Source organism: Chaetodon auriga, chromosome 18 (genome assembly GCF_051107435.1).
Source record: "Chaetodon auriga isolate fChaAug3 chromosome 18, fChaAug3.hap1, whole genome shotgun sequence".
Taxonomy (NCBI): Eukaryota; Metazoa; Chordata; class Actinopteri; order Chaetodontiformes; family Chaetodontidae; genus Chaetodon; species Chaetodon auriga.
Window position 1 is genome coordinate 5739001 of NC_135091.1, and position 6000 is coordinate 5745000.

Sequence of the window (6000 nt, forward strand, 5' to 3'; positions counted from 1 at the left end):
TTGTTTTGGTGCCATAAAATACATAGAAGCGTTAGTAAAGTATTAACTAGGAAGGCACTCATGACCAGACACATGGTCCCCTTCAGGATGCCAGGTGGAGATTTAAAAAAAGAAATCTGCCACATGACCTGATTTCTGTGTCTCTGACCCTAAAAACAGTAAAGACTGGACACCTTTAAGATGAAGGTGCTTGGCTAACAGAGCAACCCCAGCTCGATGCTTGAGCCTTCATCCTTGTGACAGGTCTCGATCAGTAGATGGCGTTTGTTGGCTGTAAGCTCAGTAGCTGTTACGATTTCATCCGTCACACTTTAACTACTAGTAGCTGTTGTAAAAACTTCGTTTTTTTCAAGCCTTCCGTGAACTACCCCTTTGCAGCCTTTTATCTTTTTGCACCTCTGTTATCTGCAGACAGGTGAACAATAGAGGACTTAATGAGGTTTGAGACATGTATGCGCAGCTTGCATCCTCCCATATTGACATATTAACGGGGAATTTAAAGCCATGACAGAAAGAAACAGAGTCAAGGTCGCCTCTGTTTGAAGCTGCCGTAGTTAAAGTCATCACATTGACAGTGTAGTCTTGTCCGAAGGCTTTTTCATCACCAACCCACGCAGGGATTCTCAGCTTTATAGAGAAAGTCTGCTCTACCTCTGTGAAGAATCATTAACTCCCTGCACAGATTCCCCTGGACTAAATGCTTTCACCGCCCAGATACAAAGAGGCTGTTCTGGTGTCCAAGTGCTCACAAGAGTAAACATCTGATTAATTTGTGTACTAAGTAGTGCAGCTGAGAGAACCATGCTGAGACTTGTTGGTGGACTGACCTGAGCTTGTTTCAATCCGTCCACCTGCGGCGATGTTCGGGGCCGTGTGAGGCCAGCGCAGCAGCGACTGCAGTGTCAGTACAGAGGAGGGGAGGTGTAGTGCGGAGGAGGCCGGATTAGTCATCTTTGGTACAGGTGGAAAATGTGGGGGCTGAGTCACCTGGGGTTCCTTTCAAGGATTTGCTTCAGAGAGAAGTGTACAACACCTAAATTGAAGTCTGATCAGGGAGAGCTGGAGCCTGCTGTGTTTTTGTGCTCGTAAGAGTTCATCTGCAAAGAGCTAAACATGTAACACGGGTTACAGGGGGTTTGAAAACGAGACCGCCATTCAGTATCTCTGTGATTCAGGGATATAAAGGTTTCAAAAAAACAGCTTAGAAGGAGCAACCAAGCAGTAGCCAGCCTTATAAAACACTACAATCAAATACAAGCATTTTGGGAAAAAGAACTTTTCTATTCTCGCTTATCAGATTTAAAGCCACTATGTAGGGTTAGAAAATGTCTGACTTCTGTTCCTCGATCGGCGGTAGTATCAACAGCGGATCTGACCCAGAAGCACTGAGATGATCTGAAAGCAGCTCACAGAGAGAACGAACAGCCGTCAAGATGCCATCAGGATCATTTAGATGTGCAGTGTACACAGCAATTCAGAAGTCAGGCGACAAACTCTACAGGCTGTCGGCTTTTACTCCAACATGGCTGCATCTCCGTGTCGTCTCTGCTGCCGTGTGACACATCTCTGTTCGCCCGAAGCATGTGGCCGTCCCTTCCTCTGGTGTCGTGTGTGGACCCTCGATGCTTTCATCCCACACTCTCCGGCAGCCCACACGACGCCTTCATGTGTCTGTGCGGCTCTTAGCTCTTATCAAGCACTGAAGGAGGGAGATGGAGAATGTCGAGGTGCTTTGTTCTTCAGAGCCACAGCTTTTTTTTTTTTTGTCTGCTGTCATTCCAGATGTGAGCTGTCCCTCCGTGCTTTTTAAGGCCATTCATACGATACTGTCAGTCTGTGATGGCTGTGTGCATTCAGCAGGCTGCCCCAGTGACACTCACGCAGATGCGTCTGTGGCATCTCCATTATTTCTCTTTTTGATCTCAGTTTTTGTAAGCTGTGAGGCATCGTGGGGAGCTCTAATTAGTCGATTAACAAAGACACGGGCTGCGCCATGAGGGAGTGCTCGTACCTGTAGTTCTGTTCATCCACCGAGTGGCGTGAGCTGCCAGTTCTGGAGATATCAGCTGTAGAGATGTTGAGCTGGAAAATTTGAAAAACTCAACAGCAAAACCTCTTTCCAGAAATCAGGACCTGGTTACTCAAGATAGTCCAGCAGTTTCATGTAGGAACTAGTCTTTCTACTGAACTACATCCACCAACTGCGTAGAAAGAAGTGTGCTTCCCCATGACATTGCTAGCATGCGTGGATTAGTTTATAGCTTGCAAGCTAACATTAGAGCTCAGCCGAGGAGGACGCCAGTGATGTTTACATCTGTCACGAGCTCAAGCCTCTCGTCCATGAGGAGATGCGTGCTTCCTTCTTTGCAGCAATACGGTTGGCAGGTGTAGTTCGGTAGAAAGAAAGTAGTTCCGACATGAATCAGCTCACAACATGGTCTGTGGATTACCTTGTGTAAGCTGGTTATTTTTTCTGGAAAGAGATGTTGCTGTTGAGTTCAAATGTATTTTTCGGGTGCTTTGAGCTACACCAGCTGAGCGTCATCTAGTGAACTGTCCCTTCGACAAACTTGATATCAGGAATCATTCCTAACACTCTCTGTAGATGTAAATCTGCAGCTTTAAATGTGATAAACTGGCCACAAAAATGTTTTAATATGGTGTAAAAGAGAAGTGGAAGATAAAACCATCCAAAACTCATGTTAGCCACCTCTTTTTGCTGAATCGTTCCCCATTCTGACATACAAACTCCCTCCACCTACGCAGCCTCCTCCTGAACTACTCTTTAGATTTTAGGTAGAACCCAAAAGTTTTTTTTGCAAGGTGTCTAATCCTCCACGAAGGTGGTGCTGCTTCGCCCAGAAGGGAACCAGTCGAAGATGGACGTCTGATGAGGATGCCCCCTGGAGGCCTTGTGAAGGTGTTTCGGGCACACCCCACTGGAGGGATTTCCTCGGGGCAGACCCACAACACACTGAGGGATCATGTCTCCCATCTGGCCTGGAATCGCCTCAGGATCCCCCAGGAGAGGAGGAGCAGGAGGAGGAACCCGGGGAGAAGGGCACCTCGGCTATTTTGCTCCACTGCTACTGTGCAGCCATGACCCAAACAAGCGGCAGAAAATGGATGGATTGGTTTATTTCTCCATGTAAATGTTCCCAGGCTCCCAGAGGCTTTGTGAGGGTCAGGTCTCTGATATCAGACTGAGCTGTCATGACATTGCCTTCACCCTAATCACTGTCCAAAGAGGAGGGGGATTCGATTTTCCCTATCCAAGACCAACACATCTGCGCTGCCTGGGTCCAGACCTTTGTATCTCCACCGATTTGACATTTCTGTCTGATATCAGGCAATAAAGCCGAGAGCTGCCTGGATTTCAGAGTAATTGACACTTTTAATCGATTTAGGACGGCCTCAAAAGCAGCGTCTATCCCGTCTCGAGCGGTCACCATTTGTTTTCACTCCTCCTTGATTCCGGTGCATAGCTTAACAAAGCAATGCTTGACGGGTTAGTCCCATGGCGATGACTGGCTAATCATTAGTCCCCCCGCGGTGCTCACTGGATGGAGGCGAGAACCACCGTTTCATGCAATGATGTTGGGCCTTTCTGTCGACTCGGTGCAGTGGGCGGAATCAAAGGTCTGGACCCAGGCGAGGTCTGTGTCCAACCTGAGCAGATTTCCTCTGGAAACAAGCCACTAGAGCTTAATTCAGATTTGTCAGTGTGACAGTGGAGGCGTGGTCCAGCGGACATGATGCACTGTGTTGAATTTTATCACATGGCTCATATAGATGATGGATGGATTATTTGCAGCACCTTCCTCCCCACACACAGATTTTCAAGGTCTAAATCATCCTCCTGGCAAATGTTGAGTTCAGTAGCTCTCTGTTACAGTATATAGACAGACGTGGTAATCCTAGATTTGTCTTTGTCAGAGAGTGAATCAAGCAAAGAATCTGGTAGCTTATAAGGAAAGTAATCAGAAAATGCAAATCAATAAACCAAAGGTTACTGAGGAGTGTTGTACTTTTTAAATAGGTCAAAGAATAGATGCTTATAAGTTTAGGATTAAATTAGAGTCATACCTTGTTAATGCTAATATGCTAAATATGTGGATTAGCTCAATGTGTTCCTTTCTTAAGGATGTTTATTTCAGTTAGCACCTCTTTTAAAAAATGGTACAGCCACACATTTTATTTTATGATGCTTTTTGTACTTTGTGCAGCTTTTAGACTGAGATTTAGGTTTAGCTCAGTGTGGGTCCCTGCAACGTACAGATGTGCAAACATTGGCGTGTGTGTAAACACATGTCACGAGACATGTAGCGATGAAAAAGCACCGAATGTGGGGCAACCCCCACCCAACCATTTGCACACACACACACACACACACACACACACACACACACACACGCACACATGGACTTCCCAGTGGGATCTTCTCTTCCTGTTTACCGCTGCTCAATAATTCAGTTGGTCCGGAGTGAAGGGTATAGTTTCCATCCATGAATAGACATGATGTGTGTGTGTGTGTGTGTGTGTGTGTGTGTGTGTGAATCTGTCAAGCCAGAGTGGTCCATTAGTATCAATGTTGTTTTTGACGACAGTTAGCTGGTAAGTGCATGTATTGATCTGTGAGCATATTGACGTCCATTTTTCCATTTGCACACTAAAAAGCGGATGAAAGTGAGAAGGCAAAGAAAGAGAGAAGCGACCGGCTTTTGAAGCATGTTGTCATTTCGCTCTCTGTCCCAGTAATTTCCTATTGAATCAGGACAGCACATACTTTCAGTCTTCACCCCCAGCAGAGAGAATGCGTCGCCTGAATCACACAACACGCTTAACGTGAGCTGTGGCCGCGTCCACATGCACACATGCGAGTGCAACCTCTCCTGACGACAGTAAGCACCCAGTTTCCTCACTTAGTCCATCATTGCATCAGATGCTTTGATGTGCCTCAGCGCTCGGCCAAAAGTCCCCGTCAGCGTGGAGTTTATCTGCCGGGCGCGAGGCTCCCCGGTTTAGAGCCGTTAGACCTGCATCTGCTCAACTTGAGAAATTAGGAGAGATTACACTGAGCGAGGAGGAAGAGGCGGAGGGAGGACAGTTTACTGGCTTTACTGCATGAGAAGAAGATTGATTCAGCATTCAGCAGATACTGTTATAAAGCTTGTGAGTGTGTTTGTCTCAATGGTTTTAAAATGCCTTTCTCCACTTATTTGAGGCCCAAAACCACAGAAGTACAGAAGCAGAGGAGGATTGTTGTTGTGTGTTTTGAAGGATCTGAGATGAACTATGTCGAGTTATCTCAGGCTAACACGGTTGTTTCCTACTGATAACTGAGCTCTCAACCAAACCGCTTTCTTTTCTTGTGCTAATTGGATAATTAACTTGTTATCTTGAGAAAACAGCTCTGTTATCCTGAGGTAATTCACTCGCGAGCGCGCTCATGTTTCATTTTACAACTTCTCAACGAGGCCGTGGCTGAAACGCTGCTGTGAATTGAAGGGATGTGTTTTAATGGTGATCTCCAGTGAATAACAATCAAACTGGTGTTGGGTTGTTTCAGTAAGATATCTCAATTATTTTTCCTGCTTTTCATATAACATGTTTTTTTCATTGTGCGCTCAAAGGAACGTCAGTCAAACTGGAGTCGGCTCATTCATGTAAAGCCTGGCATTCATCTGCCTTTGCACATGAACTCATTGTGCTAACACCGTGTGCGAGAGTTTATTAGTGCATTCGATGTTGTTTAGTTTCATTGAGGAAAGACGACAACATGATAAAGTGCAGAAGCTTTACTTAGTAAAGGGTTTATCATAAGGATGGAGCCTTATAAGCAGCAGCCAGTTTGAGATCCAAGGACCAAGCTGCAAAGACTGCAAAAAAAAAGGCGTTTTAAATACTCTTCAGCTGAGATGATCATTGGTTGACAGGAAAGCCTGCCAACAAATCCCAGTGAAATCATTGGACAGTGACTGAGAGGTGGAGCTCCAAAGT